This window comes from Urocitellus parryii, chromosome 9, assembly GCF_045843805.1.
Source record: "Urocitellus parryii isolate mUroPar1 chromosome 9, mUroPar1.hap1, whole genome shotgun sequence".
Taxonomy (NCBI): domain Eukaryota; kingdom Metazoa; phylum Chordata; class Mammalia; order Rodentia; family Sciuridae; genus Urocitellus; species Urocitellus parryii.
This window is the reverse complement of record NC_135539.1, coordinates 1,376,635-1,393,257: the sequence shown is the minus strand read 5'-3', so window position 1 is coordinate 1,393,257 and position 16,623 is coordinate 1,376,635.

Genomic DNA, 16,623 nt, shown 5'->3' with positions numbered 1-16,623 from the left:
TTTTACGACTGAGGCTTCAGAGAGGAGAAGCCAAGCGTGGGCCGCCCTGAGTGGCCAGGCACCCACCCACCCGTAAACAGGGCTCCCCCTGAGGCTGGAATCTGATTCACCAAATCAGGTGTCTGGCTCCTGTAAGGCAAAGAACCCTGAGCACTCCTCCATGGCCCGGCCCCGCGCTGCTCCGGCTCCGCTGGACCCCTTCGGCCAGTCCCCAGGGCCCAGGTGCAGAGGAGAGGGGGTCAGCAGTGTCCTGGTTCTGGAGTCTGCACGGGGACGACTTCTTGCGAGCCATCCAGATGCCAAGGACAGAAGTTGCGTCTCCTGGCACCCAAGGTCCTCAAAGCTTGCCAGCTCAGAGCTGCAGGGTTCTCCAGACCCAGTGCCAGTCTTTAAAGGTGGGGACAGCTTAGAGACAGACATGAGGGAAGGTCCCCAGCTGCTAAGGGTGGCACACAGTCTCTCTGCATGTCTCCTGTCACAGCCGCGCCTTTCCCTGTCCTGAGTGTCGATCCTTCACGGGACATGAATTCTGAAAGAAGCTGCCAGAGAGACAGAGAGTCACCAGACATTAGCCCTCGAGGAGGGACAGTCCTTGTGGGTCAACTTTCTGTCACTGTTGCAAACGCCTGAGATAAGCCAACTTAAGAGGAGGAGAGGTCTCCGCGGGTTCACAGATTGGGAGGTGCCAGTCCCGGCAGGTGGGCCCTGTGGCTCGGGGGGCCAAGGCAGCGCATCAGGCTAAGGACGAGGTGGCCTCCTGACAGCCTGGGAGCAAACGGAAAGAGGCAGAGGAGGGATCGGGTCCCAGTATCCCTCCAAGGGCCCCCAGGGACCTGACTTCCTTCCTGGATTCACCTCCTGGACTTTCCGCCACCTCCCACGGTGCTGCAGGCCAAGAGGGACGGCGTGGACACCTGGGCCTTTGGAGAATACTCAAGGCCCAACTGTAGCTGGGACCCCAGGCCTGTGTACCACAGCTGGGCGACCGACAGGCACCTGGGTGCCCTGTGCCCTGGGGCTGGGACCTGGGATTCAGGGTGAGGAAATCTCCCACAGACAGACAGCACTGAGCCTCAGCTTCCGACTTAGGGCCTCTGTGGGGAGCAGAACAGGTCCCATGGACCAGGCAGGGTCTGAGCCACCGGCAGAGCTGGGATTTGAGCCCATTCTTGTCATCCTGAGGAACCTGAACCTGCACCCACTCGTTATCTAACTGAACTACTGGTTGGTCAGGAACTCGCTGAGCCTCGTTAAATAGGTCATTGAACCTCCCGAGGCCCGTCCCCTCCGCTCAGAGGGTGCGGAATGAGATTGTCGAAGCCTCGTGCTGGGACTTGTCTTGGGCAGCAGAACCTTTTGGAAGCCAACTCACGCATAAGCCGAGCCCAGGAGGTAGCTGACGGTGAGCTCGGACCCCAGGTGGGGTGGAAAGAGCCTGGGGTCTCACGCTCCTCACCTCTCCTCACCCCCGTTCAGCCCACACCCACCTGCACCACAGCTCCTGACCCCACTGACTCTGATGGACACATGGGGAACACAGGTCCTAGGCTCCTGGTCACCTCACCAGGACCAAGAGCCTGGACAGACCAGTCAGAGTGGCCAGAGAAGGGGCTGCAGGACCCAGGACTGCCGACACGTGGCCTGGAAACTGACTGGCCTCCTGACCCCACACGGACTCCTTAGCCCCTCTGGGCCCCGGTTTCCTCCTCTGTGAAACAGGGATGATAATAGTACTCAGCCCAGCACTTGGCAATAGTAGTACTCACCATCCCGAGAACAGTGCCCACCGAGGGGTGTGTGGGGGGTGAGGGAACAGGGCACAGCCACATGCCCTGGCGCAGTCTGCCGCTCAGGAAGGGCTCAGACCTGCCCCGACTCCTGCGCTGTGCCTTGTCTTATCTTTGGGCCTGGAGAAGAGGCTCCACCGCGACGCTGCCGTCCCCTGATGCTCGGACAGCTTTGCTGGGCGGATGCCCCTGGTACGTGCTCAGGAAGGTGTGGCCCGCGGGGCAGAGGGGGCAGCCATTGGTCGGCCCTGTCTCCCCAGCTCAGCGAGTCCCAGATGGCGCCCGCGGGGTGCTGGCCAGCGACACGTTGGCACCGCCTGCCTTCCTTGCACAGCTCACTGAGCCCCACGGTGCCCAGGAGCCTCGGGCTGTGCCAAGGAGGCGGCCGCCCCTCCCGGAGCCGGGGAAGACAGGCATGATGGGCCCCAGGGAGCGGGCAGAGCCTTGTCTCCAGAGAAGGATCAGGAGGCATCTGTCCCCACAGGCCCAAGCTCCCCGGCTCCCTCCACTTCTCGGAGAAAGAGAGGAACCCAGCAGAAGGCCGGGCCCCCACCCCGAGGCCCTGCCCGTCTTAGACCTTTCTCTAAAAGCCACAGCTTTCAGAAAGAACCACGAGGCCGAAGGAAAATGAGCCCTTCACACAAAAGAGAAGTCAATCTCCTGAGAAACAGGATGATAAATCAGTCGCCTTCCCCACACAGTCCCCCTCCGGAGATCCAGCTCACACAGACAGGAAGCCGTCCACAGCAGGGGCCCTGGGCTGAGCATGTGCAGACCCTTCCTTTCATCATTCCCTGATGACGCCAGGTGACGATGACTTCCTCAGAATCTGCATTGTGATGGGTGTGACCGATCATCTGGAGGGATTTAAAGTATCGGGGAGGACCCAGGACTGCCGACACGTGGCTGCCTGCGAACACTGTTGCATTTTATGGAAGGACTGAGCCCTCTCGGGGTTTCCTGCCACGGGACATTCGATGTCCCATCCTCTCTGGACACCAAGGGACGGCTGTACTGATTCCGCTGTCTCTGTGGGGACTCACGATACGTGGCATTCAAAGACGGGCAGAGTGCGGGCCACATGGAAAATACATGTGAGCCACGGCCGTGTCTGGGTTATACCCACATGGTCTCTGGACTGTAGCCCCGCGGAAAGCATTTTGAACCCTCCCGCCCGAGTTCACGCCCGGGACGCCCTTCCTCCTCTTTGTGTGGTCAGCGAGTCGCTGAGGCCCCTTTCTCCTCAACTTCAAAATGGGGGTGACATCTGTGTCTCCCTCACAGGATGGCTAAAAGATCAAATGAGATGAGCGTGGCCCGATACCCCGTCCGAGGTCAATAAGCAGAGGCTCCGTGACCTCTGGGGTCACCAGCCAGGGTCACACAGCCTCAGGACGGAAAGGGGTGCTTCCCGGCTTCCCGGGAGGTTCACTCTGCTACTTGCTGCTGCCTCACACCCAATTAAAATTCCTGGCTCTGCCTTCCGAGAGTCACTGTTCCTAAAAAAGAACTCCATTTGTACTGGGAAGTCACAAAATAAATTGTCACCCAGTCCAGCGGTCAGATCCAAATTGCATGAGAACATCTGTCTTCATCAGGCAAAGCCGCCCAGGGAGTCGGGCTGCAGGGACAACGGGGACCTCAGCTCGGCCCCTCCTCCGTAGCAGTGCGGCGACAATGGGTCCCGCCTCCCCAAGCCTCAGTCTCCCCATCTGCAAGATCAGAATGGGCCCAGACGAAGCATCTGGGTCACACTGGCGGAGTTTTTAATCAATACTTCAATTAATGATAAATGTCGAGTACTTCACAGCTTTCTGAAGCGTGGGTTTGTGGTTTGGGTTTTTTGTTTGTTTGTTTTATTCTTTGAGAAAGAGCAAAGGATTTTTGGTGATTTCTACTTGTGAGAAAGCAGGTACGTAAATGAGACCTGGGATTCTGAACTGAATCCTGGAGCAGGAAGAGGAACAGAAAGGGAACCCACAGAGCGGACCAGAGCCTGGAGTGTTCACAAGGACTGCACGGAGTCGAGTGAGATGCGAACCCGGCAAACTGCAGGAAGGCTCCCTGAAACCCTGTGCTCTCTCTTCAGGATTCCTACAGACCTAAATCATCCCACAATAAAAAGTTTATTAAAAATAATCAAAAGCCAGTGTAGGCTTCAGGGAATCACTTATACGCTTATGTCATCACAGACTATCTCCAGGGGGGCCCCAAGGAGCCCAGCCGGGCGCTGCCTACCGGGAGGGGCGTGGGGTGGCTAGGGACAGGGAAAGGGAGGGCCAGCAGAGAGGTGAAGGGGAGGGTCCTCACTGGAGCTGCTGGGCACACACAGGGCCTTCCGTTTCAGAGCGAATGAAAGGCTTGGCGCCAGGGAGCGGTGGGCAGTGTGCTCAGGTGGTCACCGTGTCCCTGGGCGCCCTGGCGACAGGCAGCAGGAAAGCCCAGGATCCCTGACGGCCAAGGCAGAGCCCTGGGCTCCATCATGCCCATGCCCGGGGCCCCCAGTGCACCTGTCTCTGATCTGCTCCATCTCCTCAAATGCAAAGAGCCCCGCCGTCTGCAAGGGCGGAGGACCCCAGTGACGGCAGAACACACCCAGCTTTCTGAGTACCCAGTCCTTTCCAAGGTGCCTCTGCCAAGGCTCAGAGCAGACTGGAAAGGATGTCACTGATCCCAAGTATTTACTCAAGGTCCACTGGTGCTGAGAGCGAGGACTGGAGCTGGGGCTTCTTCCCCCGGGTGGAAAGGAACCTCCAGGTGGTTTCTAGCAAGTGGAGGGGCCCCTGTTGAGTGGGGAGGGAACAGCATCTTCCCAGGTCCCTGGCTGCAGTTCTCCTCACAACCAGCAGAGGGCAGCACTGGGAGCCTAACCCAGTCAAGGTGCCGGCCGGTGGGGTGGCTGAGCCTGTGGTGCCAGCTACTCCGGAGGCTGAGCCCGGAGGATCACTTGAGCCCAGAAATTTTAGGCCTGGGAACATAATGAGACACTCTATCAAAAACAGATGTTAGAAGTACAATAAACTCAAACCCAAACTCGAAGCTGTTGACAACCAAGGCCCATGGGTTCATTCTGGGAAGTGGAGGAGTGAGGTGATAACCCCGATCCAGTTTGCTAAGCCAGAGTCCTCACACAGCAAGGGGGGGTGTGATCCAGTGGAAGGAGCGGGGGTTGGGGGCCATCTTACAGTCAGTTTGGGCAGGTCATCTAGCCCCTCAAACCTTAGCTTCCTCCTCTGTGAAGTGGGGTCAGCAGTACCTGCCAATTCTGAATGACAATGGGCGTGACACTGAGCATCCCCAAACCGACAGGAGCTGTGGTCACTATAGGAAAGGAGAGCTTTAAGTTTACACAGACTCTAGCACTAAGAATAATGTCATTTGAATACTAACTGCACCAGGTACCAGGCAAAGCATTTGATATGCATTATACCATCTGGTCCTCAGAATAACCCTCTGCGTTGTGTGTAATTATTACAGCTAAGAAGAATGAGCCCCGAAATAGTAAATTACTTGCCCAAAGCCACCCAGGAAACCAGCTGCATCTCCAGGACAAAAGCCTGTTTTCTGGCTCCTAGTCAATGACACCTAACTGCTCTGTTAGCAGAGTCTTGTGGAGGATGCAGGACAACCCCAGTTCAGAGAGCTCTGAATTCAGGGGCCAGCAGATATTCCATCGTAGAGATTAAAAAAATGCAAATTTGTGGGCTCTCCCTCTGCAAATTCTGACGCTGCAGATCTGCAGTGGAGTCAGGGGGATTTGTATAGAGCACACTGTATTTTCCAAAGCTGGCAGTAGCAATGCTCCCCACCTCACAGGGGAGAACTTGTAGAACTTGAGAGTGGGTAGGCCTCTTTGGCACCCTCCACCTACACTGTGCAGCAGAGAGTGGATCAGAAAGATGCAATGCAATTCCACCTCGTTGTCCTAGGCCATGCACTCTTGGAACTCAGCCTCCATGCTGTGAGGAAGCCCAAGCATCCCATGGGAGGCTCATCTTGGCAGAATTCCCAACAACAAGCAGACCAAATGGACGACCATATGAGTCAGCTCAACGTGAATCCTCTGGTTCCCAAGAGAACTGTCCCAGCAAAGACACTTGTCTGAACCCTGACCAAATTGAGGATTCATTAACAAACCAGTTGTTGTTTTGAAGTCTTTAAGACTTGGGGCAATGTGTTACGCAGTAACAGATAGCAATACACTGTGTTTTTGACAAGCCTCCCCAGGCGATTCTAGCACAGGTGATCAGAAGTCAAAATTTTGGAATGGGTTTGGCCATCTTTGTGCATTGGGCAGGAACACCAGTTAACCTCCGCGGCACCCATTACATTGGAGACTTTCTGTTCAGCCATGTTAGCAGAGAGGTTTCAAAAACCCTTCCCTCTGATGAATATGTTAATTAGCTCAATTGTGGTGATGGCATCACAGGTGTATGCACACATCCAAACTCATCCGATTGTCTATGTTAAACATGCATGGTTCAGTACAAATTACACCTCAATAGAAGTGATTTAAGAAAAAAAAAAGAATCATCCCTGAATGAGTGGGGTTGATGAGTGAGACGCTGAGCGTCTTCTGCACTCTCCTTTGATGACACCAACCATTCCCAAGAATCCCTGTGCCCCTTCTAGGTAAGCAAGTCCAGTTTCCCATCCTATTTGCAGAGGTATTTGTTACCTAAGCAAAAAGCAGTCTTACAAACTCTTGGGTAAATAACACAAGTCCAGGAACAATATTCCCAGGCCAGTAGCTACAAGATGCAGGAAATGACAGGTCCCTTGGGACCTGCTTGGTTTCACTCACAGACTCAGCTGGGTACCAGTTGAAGGAGTGCCTGACCATTGACGCTGTCGGTAGGCAGGAAACCAAAGACACCGTGACTACACATGAGGGCCCAAGGACCACACCACATGAATTCGAGTCCTGACTAGTCATTAGCTGTGTGGCTTTGGGCATGTTGCTTAACCTTTCTGAACATCAGTTTTCCAATCTGCAAAAAGAGATTAATGACAGTTTCTTCTTTGGGTTGCTATTGAGATAATGCAACTATCTCACACAGGAGGACCTTGGCATGTTAGTAATAAAAGTGACCGTTTCTTAATGTGTCATTAATGTGTGCTCCCCAGGAAAATCAGAGTGCGGGGGAAGAGCCGGAGGTGGGAATCAGCAGGCCGGAATTCTGGGCTGGTTTTGCCACTGTCCTGCTTGGACACCTCTGCTGGACTCAGGGCAGTGGGGGGACCAGGAGAGGCCAGGCCTCTGGTTGACTCTCACCTTCCCCTTCTTTGGGCTGTGGGAGTCCGAGTGCCTGATACACCAGACATTGTCAGCAATAAATGGCAGAAACAAATTGCCCGGAACAGGAGAAATCGCTGGCTCCGAGAAACCAAACCCGGGTTTGAACCGTCCAACCCCAGGGATGTGGCTGGAATGGGGTCTCACTCACCCCTCCCCTGCCTGCTCCCCACTCACTCACGGCTCCCTCCCTCCCCATAGAAAACACCCATGGCCTTCACCCTATTTTACAGCTTAGACCTAACCCATGGGAAGGAAGGACCGTCCACCTGCCTTCCCAAGACCAGAACTGCCAGAGCAGGGGGCGAGGCGGGTGGGCCAGTGTAGACCAGCTGCCAACCCCCGCCCCACAGGGCTAGGGGTCAGACCCGGGCTCTACCCCCAGCCACCCTGATAGAATTCTTATCACCACCTCCCAGTGGGAAGGAAAACCAGTGCAGTGCAGAAAACCTGGGCTGGGGGAAGCTAGGAGCCAGGGTGTGGGGATCCAGCTTGACGTGACTGCCGCCATCTTGGTCATTGCCACCCACTTGCCCATCGGGTGACCCTGGCGCATTCCAAACCCTGTGGATAAGCAAAGCTGATAAGATGGTGGGCCCACGTTTCCCACCCGCGGCTGCCGCCTGCCCAGACTGTTTCTTACCTGGTGTTTGACAGGTTAATGGTTTTCCAGTTAATAGTTTTCCTGGTCTGTTCTGGTTGGCCACCGCCCACTTTGTCTCCCTTAGCCTATACACCTCACCTCCGGGCTCAGGGTGCAGGGATCCCCTGTCTCGCTGCCACCTAAGACGTGATTCGGTGTGCAAGTCCCTGATAAGTTGCACTCCGTGTGCTTCTGGACTTGTCCAGCTCTTTCTCCAGGGTCTTGGCACCTTCCCCCTACGGAGATCAGCTCTCAAACACCACCAGGTTTTCCCCAAACACGGGTCCGGAGACGCACAGCCTGGGCACCGCAAAGGACCGCGTACCTGGATTCCTCTCGCAGGATTCTTTCCCCAAACACACCATGTGCTCCCCTGGAGGTTGATAACGAGACCCGGAACGTGGCCCTGGCCAAGCCCAGGGGTCCCACCCAGCAGCCGCACCCACACCCCAACGGCGCTCCCTGGAGGCTGCTTTCTGGGCGTGCGGCTCTGTTGCCTGTGAACGGCACAAGTCCTTCAGACCCTTGAAACCTGCAAAGAATGGAAGAAAGGAAATGGGAGGAAGCCCTGGGGGGCCAGGTCGGCGCCAAGCTCTGGCCACGTGCCGGGCCCAGCCTCCAGCCTTCTCCCGAGCGAGCGAGCGTCCTGGGGATCTGCTCCTGGTCTTCAGGGGACACCTCCTGACCTTCCTGCTCAGGTCACAGCCCTGGATCCCCTCCTGACAGGTGTGGGAGTCAGGGTGCCGGCGGGTGGCCCTCCGTTCAGGCTCTGGGGCCCGGTGGCTTATTTCCTGTGTGCTCCCTTCTTCTCGCGGATTCAGAAAAGCTCCCATGTCAGGTGTCATCGGGAAAGCTAAACAGGAGGCCAGAAGAATGCTCGGGTGGTGCTGGCGGGTGGGAAAGTGCACTGAGGAGGGGGCGCTTTCTGTTGTTTTCATATCACACACGTGAAGCAGCCGCCAAGGGCAGGGAAGCCGGGAGCCAGGCAGTGAGGGAGCTCAGGTCCCGTGGGGAGGGGGCGGTGCTGTTCTGGACTTGACCAGAGGCCTGACTGGATCCTGTTCCAAACAAACTCACCAAACCTGTTGCAGGAGGACCTGGGATCTACAATAGGGCCACGGAGTAGAAAACACCACGAGATCATCCTTAATTTTGTCAGATATCATCCTGATATTCTGGATAGATGGGAAAGCATCCATTTCTTTAAAATATATATATTGAAATAGCTGAGGATAAAATATCCTGATGCCAGTTACTTTGAAATATCGCACCCGAAAGAAAAAAAGATGTCAAAAAACAAGGTAAAATGTTAGCAATCGTGAAGCCTAATGATGGGTTTCTGGGTGTTCCTAATACGAGTCTCTACTTTTGGAACATGAGGGGAAATTTTCATAATAAAACATGATGATCATCAAAAACTCAAAGCTACCGAAAACATACCAAAATAACATAATAACCCCATGTGGAAGAGAGTCCAGTTTCCGTCAGTCTGAATGTCACGAGGCACCTAAAGCCCTGCAGTCTGGCTCTGTTTTGTCTTAACTTGAAAGCACTTTCTTTCATGATGAAATGGTCTTTGCAAACTTCGTTTTCAGTGGCTCCAGAAGGTTCCTTTGAGGAGGTAAGATGGAGAATCATCAGCTCCTTTCCCTGGACTTGGAATCATCCTAAAATGATGATGTCCCAGTCAGCTCTTCCCCTGCTGCGACCAAATGGCCCGCTGCACAGCCACAGAGGAGGAAGGGTTGACTGAAGGGCTCAGGGTTCCAGAGGTCCCCGTCCATAGGCAGCAGCTCCTTTCCGTGGGGCTCACGGTAGGCAGGACACCATCGTGGAAGAGTGTGGCCGCGGGCAGCAGCTCACGCGGTGACCAGAAGGCAGAGAGACTCCACGCTCCAGAGACAAAATACACAGCCCCACAGCCCCGCCCCACCCCTCCTCCAGCCACACCCACCTCTTCCCCCACCACCCAGCGAGTCCCTGGGGGATCAGCTCACTGTTTGGGGTCAGACTCTCACAACCATCATTTCTCCTCTGAGCCTTCCTGCACCGTCTCACAGGTGAGCATTCGGGGGACACTCACATCAGACCCCAGCAGATGGAGGTGATCGTGGGTCCGCTCTCCACCCGCTGAAAGAGAAGACAGAGCTGACGCTCCTGGGGCACCTGCCCCGAGCCCCGCGCTGTGACGCGCATCGTTCTTAACCTTCGCAGCCTAGGAAGCAGCTACTGTGTCAACTCCAGAGGAAGGACTGACGCTCAGAGAAGGAAGTGACCTATGCAAGGTCACGCAGCTAGGGGGTGGCAGAGCCCAGACCCAAACTCAGGCTGTGAGTCCAAACATAAGCTCACACCTCTACCTTCTTTTATTCACTCATCAAGCATTGATAGGCCCTGCCCTGGGTCGGGTGTCGAGCTGGGTCCACTCACGACTTCATACAGCCAGACCAGAGACTGCAAAACCCCGAGTCTACCACACCTGCACCCCTTCAGCAGAAGACAGAGCCAGATCTGGGCCTCCTAGCCTGACTCTTCCTCCCCCGGGAGCTCAAGGGGACATCTGAGTCTCTGGCAGCCAGAGAAGGGTGGGGGTGGGGAACGTGTCACTGATCATGAATGACTCTGGAAAGCTTTGAATATTCATCTTGTTGACTCGTACCCTGGCTGGCGGTGTGGCACCTATAGCTTGTTGTTAATGAGCCTGGGAGCACAGTTAAATCAAGTTAATTGACATTTTTATGTGTTCAGCAGGCCCTAAACACAGGACTCTCCGCTGGGGGCTGAATAGAGGTGTGGGAAGGACGGGCCCACAGAACCCGGCACCCAGCAGAAATCCCAGAGGGGCTGCGGGCAGGGAGGGAGGGGCCTAGTGGACAGGACTGGACCTAGAGCTTTGTGCCACAGCCCTGCTGGGCCTGCCCCATCCCATCACAACGGCACTGCCCGCAGCTTGCACCCAAGAGCTGCAGGCTGGGGCCTGGGCCTTTACTGCCCAGGCCTCCGTCCCCGTCTGTAAGATGGGGGTGATAACAGTCCCCTTCTCACAGTGCTGTTAGGAAAATGACACAGGTCAATTTGTGTAAGGGTCTGGAAACTGGTGCCTTCCACTCTTTCCGTGGCTGATTTTAACATGTTCGCCAAGTGTTCCAGATCGTCTTGTGCAAACTGCTCTCTGCCCTGAGGAGCAATGGCATGTGACTTGTCGGCCACTAACATGCAGACGGAACTGACGTGGGTCACCTCCCAGCAACATCAAGGGCCAACACACTCTTCAGTGTGTTTTCTTCTATCTGTCGTGAAACCAGGGACGAGCTACTTAGAGGTTCTTCCACCTGCCAGAGCCAAGGTGCCACGGAGCAGGGACCCTGCAACCCTCAGTGGACTTGACCTGGGGAGAAGTCAGCCTTTGTCATCAGGCCACTGGGGTTTGGGAGCCTCTTGTTACCTCTCTAAAACCCAACCTGTTCCCTGGCACAGTATCTTGCCTTACCTGCTCTCAGTCCAACAGGGAGCCTAGTAACCAGATAAGGACTGACAGGAGAGAACAGAGGGGTGACGGGGTACCAAGGACCAGCACCAGATCCCTCCAGGAAGGACTGGGTGAGAGGATCCTTGAAAACCTTCTCCACTTGAGCTGGGAGGAAGGATTACACAACAGGGTGGTGCCCACATTTCCTCACTTCTCATTCCTCAGCATCGGGTATACATGCGTTGTCTCACTTAGTCCATAGGTGGTCCTATAAAAGAGATGACAGTGGTGACGATGATGATGGTGCTGGTGATAATGACGGTAGTGGTGATGATGATGATGGTGATGATGATGATGATGGTGGTGATAATGATGGTGGTGGTGGTGATGGTGGTGGTGATAATGATGGTGGTGGTGACAATGATGGTGGTGATGATGATGGTGGTGGTGACGATGATGATGGTGGTGATGATGATGGTGGTGATGATGATGGTGATGATGATGATGGTGGTGGTGGTGATGATGATGGTGGTGGTGATGATGGTGGTGATGATGATGGTGATGATGATGGTGGTGATGATGATGGTGATGGTGATGGTGATGGTGGTGATGATGATGATGATGGTGATGATGATGGTGGTGATGATGATGGAGGCCATTCAGTGAGGGAGCAATTCAGTGAGGGAGACCCTCATCGGCTCAGTGAGACCCTGCCTAAAAATAAATATATGTGTGTGTGTGTGTGTGTGTGTGTGTGTGTGTACTCAGTGGTAAAGCACCCCTGGGTTCACTCCCCAGCACCAAAAAAAAACAAAACAAACCTGTCAGTCCCGTTGCCTCTGGGTAATAGGATCTGCTTTCTCTGCGCCTCGTGTGCTTGGTGACCATGGCGATTCCCCCACCCCAGGTGGGTCTCCTCCGTTTCTCCTCCACGAGATGCAGATTCCACCCCCTCCTCCAGAAGAGGCAGGTGCCCGAGCCCAGGAGCCGGGGAGTCTGTGATGTTGACGTCTGTAAGGAGGCTGGGGAACTGGAGTCCAGCCTCCGAGAGGCTGCAGCCATCCCAGGGGTCAGGCCGTGGCGAGGACTCGGGGGTCCGGATCAAGCCATGAAGGGTCATGGCAGGTAGAGGACATGGAAGGACGTAAGAAACCTCAGAGCAGCTTCAGGAAACCCACAACACCTGTGAGCGTGGCTGGCCCCTCTGTCCTGCTGGACCAGCTTGTCTCCAACCGCAGACCACCAGGCCGCTCGGGAACCTGGGCCTCGGGAGCCCAGGAGAGTCCAGGGCGATACCTGTTCGTCACTCCCTCTAGTCACACACCAAGGCCAGGCCCAGAAGCCCGGTGCGGGCCACCCATCTGTGTTCCCATAAACCACGGCCCAGGTTGGCACGAGGCCTCCGCAGGCAGCTTGGACGTCACCAGCACGACACAGACCCCCGGTCAGCGCACCCTCCACGCCTGTGAAGCCCGCGCCAGCGCCTCCGGAGATGACCACAGAGTCACCCAGACCGCTGCTGCTGGCCCTGTCCCTACAGAGGCTCACGAGAGGGACGTGGGCCCTCCTGGCCCTGGAGTCCTGCCCAGCCATGTTCAGGGAAGATGCAGCAGCACAGCTTGGGCACGCAGCGTGCAGACCCTTCTGCCCAGGAGGAAGTGCTGGGAGCCTGACCTGGCCTGCGGCGAGTCCTTCAGTCACTCCTGACGCCAGTCCTGGAGCAGCCGCGGGCAGGGGGCTGGGGACAGGCTCTCTGTGCCTCCCTGCCCCAGCCCTCTGGCCCTCCCCCACACAGTCCTCTGCAGAGGAGAGGAAGCACGAGACGCAGGGGAACCAACCGCGCTGAGTGACACCTCCGTTTAATAAATATTTACATCCCACAGGCGAGATCTCGCTGGACGCTGGAGCGCGTGGCAACAGAGGCCACTCCTGGTCACATGGGGCCTGCAGTCTGGTGGGAGAGAGATGAACACGGACCAGAAAAACACACAGCTCCAAACTGATCCAGGGGAAAGAAGCAAGGAATCGTGAGGGAATTAAGTCTGCAAGAGACCAGGGACCAGGAGGGGTGACACGGAGGCTGAGGCCTGAAGGAGGGCGGGACTGACAGAGGAAGAGCGAGGGAAGGGCACTTCAGTCACAGGGAACAGCATGTGCAAAGGCCCCGGGAAGGAATGTCTGGCAAGTCAGAAGCAGTGACCAGAGGGTGTGTGGCCAGAAGGAGCAGGCCTGGGGAGAGCCGTGCAGACGGGGTCGAAGCCATGCAGGGGCGTTGGGACCCGACTCCAGGGATCATGGTCTCGGGGGCTGAGCCTGAGACAAGGATTTGGTGCAGGAGGCCGATTTGGGGTGATTCCTGGAAGCAGGCTCAGGGAGGGAGGATGTGGGAGGAAAGTCATGCACAGGTTCGTCATCAAGGTCACCACTAGGGGCAACAAAGCTTGGTCCTGCCAGCACCTCCCAGGGTGGGCAGGACGCTCCTGGAAAGTTCCACCACAAGAAGGAAACAGCCCTTTTCCGTGGGTTGAAGGTGGCCCTGGGCTGTCCATGCCACATCCTGGACTCCACCTTTACCCAGGCTGAGCGGACTCTAGAAGCACCCACGAAGGTCCCAGAGCACAAAGCAGAAGGACGCCAGACAATCTCGCGAGGTGGATCCCGGTCACGTGGCACGGGCACAGGAGGGGGCTTCCGCAGCCAGGGTGGGGCTCGGACAGTCCTGTAGGTAGGACAGGTCAGATCTGCAAGCTGGAAGACACATGCGCGGCCTCGCCCCTAAAGAGACAAGCGGCTCTTCCTGCGCCCACCGGGGAGCTCTGCACACTGTCTCTTTGCACCAGGAATGAGTGTCCCCACCTGTCATGTGCGGGGCTTCCGGTGCTCCAGGGACCAGGGTCCCCAGGGTGCCTGCTCCCTCTCCTTTCCGTCCATGTCAAAGCTGAGTCTTAGACACTGATGCTCAGCCTCTGCTGAGGGGACTCAGGAGATGACCAGCGGCGAGGACCGGACAGCCGGGGAGTCAGAGGCCGCCTGCCAGGAGGGCCCCATCCCGAGGACACTCTCACAGCGCAGAACCTTGCCCTTTCTCGTGTCTGTATAAAGTCTGGGTCTGTTTTGCTTCGGTTTGTGTTTTTTTCCATAAAGGGGGCTTAAGCTGTTCTGGCCAGGGTGAGCACTTCCGGAAGGTTCTGGAGTCGCATCTGTGCTGATGTAGCTCATCTCCTAGAAAACCCAGGCTAGGCCGCGTCGTCCCGATCGGTGACACAGAGTGTCGCCCTGCGAGGTGCTGGCCCTGTGGCCCATCTTGCAGGATGGAGACTGAGGCTCAGAGCGCACGCTCCTCGCAGACCCAGCCCCCGGGAGAGTGGAGCTGGGGCTGCAGCAAGCCACCTGCGCGGTGCTCTGGTCAGGGGCTTCGCTCCCCACGGCCACCTCCGGGTCAGGGGGTGCCGCAGCCAGCTCTCCCGAGCCCCGCGCTCTGCCGGCCTCCTCCACAGCAGAGCTGTGCGCCAGGAAGGCTGATTATAAACGCGGGGTATTTATAGTGAGCTTCTCCACCCAGGGCTTCCAGCACCTCAGGGACTATTTACAGATCCTCCCAGCAGCGCCCGCAGGGAAACCGAGGTGAAGCGACAGGGCGACGTCGGCCGGCGGAGGAGCCCTCGGCCAGGGGGCCCTGCAGGGTGTCCCCAAAGCAAGCGCTGGGGTTGACCAGAGAGCTGTCAGCAAGGCAGTGAGCAAGAGGACGCCGAGGACACACACCTGGAGGCCACGGAATGGGCCACGGAACCCGGTGCCTCCAGGTTCTCATCAGGAAAGTGGGGCTGTGCGGCTGCGAGATTCCAGCGAGTTCAACCAGGGGAAGAAGCGACCAGGAGCAAAGCTTCAGAAAAGTGAGCTCCTTCCCGCGATCCCAGCAGACAAGCCGGCCCGTGGGTCTGACAGGCCAAGAAATGGCTCTTGATGATCACATTTCACCGGGCGTGGTGCTGCACACCTGTCACCCCAGCAGCCCGGGGGGCTGAGACAGGAGGGTCACAAGTTCAAAGCCAGCCTCAGCAACAGCAAGGCCCTAAGCAACTCAGGGAGACGCTGTCTCTCAATAAAATGCAAAATAGGGCTGGGGTTGGGGATGTGGCCGAGTGTCCCCGGGTCCAATCCCTGGTACACCCCCCAAAAAAGTGGAAATAAAATACCCTTGGAATCCTTTCCTCAAGGAAAACTTGACAGACCGCTCTCGTGGAAGTCAGGGATCACAAGGACGGGCAACAGGAGCCCCAAACGCAGACTCACGCTGAGCTGTCGGGTCAGACAGAAGCAGAGCCCACACAGATGTCGTGTCCCAGCTCCAGCACCCAGGTGTGCCGTTACCTGCCAGAGGACCTGGGATCTCTGATCCAATCACCCTTAAAACAGGGAGATCCTCCTGAGCGACTGGGAGGGGCTCACAGGATCAGACGGGATCCTCAAGGGCAGCAGGGGTCAGAAGAGGTCACAGCAGTGCGATGCGGCTCCTAACCCACTGTTGGCGGCATGAAGATGGAGGGAGAAGGCGCCACGAGCCAAGGAACAGAGGCGGCCTCTAGAACCTGGCAGGAACAAGAATGGGTTCTCCCCAAGCCTCCAGACAGGAGTGACACCTGTCTCGGCCCACTAAGACCAGTCTCCGACTTCCTAGTCCAGAACTCTAAGAAAACACCTTTGTGTTTTTTAAGCTACTCCGTGTCCAGTCATTTGTTACAGCAGCAACAAGAAACAAGCACACCCTGGAAGCACTGCCAGTCAAGTCCCGGATCACTGAAAGCTCTGGGCCGGGTGGGCTTCAGCCCTCAGCATCCACGACAGAGAGGGCTGAGAAGCATCGAGCTCCCCTCTTCCTGCACAGCCACCCGGAGGTACCTGGGTGACCTGCTGGTGTCTGCTTCTCTGGGTGCCAGGACCCGCCCCAGTTTCTGGCAGGAGGGGAATCCCAGGGAGCCCCTCGGAATGTGGAGCTATTTTCCACTCAGCAACTAAACGTGTCGGCCAAGAGCTGCTGGCAAGTGTGTGCTGCCCCCGGGAGACCTCTGCTCCTCTCCTGTGGGACATGGACAGACTCAGCCCTGCGCCTGCCTGCTCCCCGCGCCACGGTACCCAGAGCCCGGCAGGGCCAGCCCAGGACGGGACAGGACAGGACAGAGGATGAGGGGAAACCGGGTTCTGCCCTCGTCTGCTCTGCCCCGACCCCTGGGTGGACTGTCCGCCATGGGCAGGTCCTGAGGGCCCTGGAACAGACGGACACAGACGGACCCTCCACAGAAGCCCAGAGCAGTGTTCTGGGGCCTTAAAAGCCCAGGCCGTGGCCATGCAGTCAGAGTTCCCAGGCCAGGAGGCCTCAGAGCGGGGTCCCAGGCCCTCCGTCTCAGCGTCACCTGGGACTCGTTAGGAT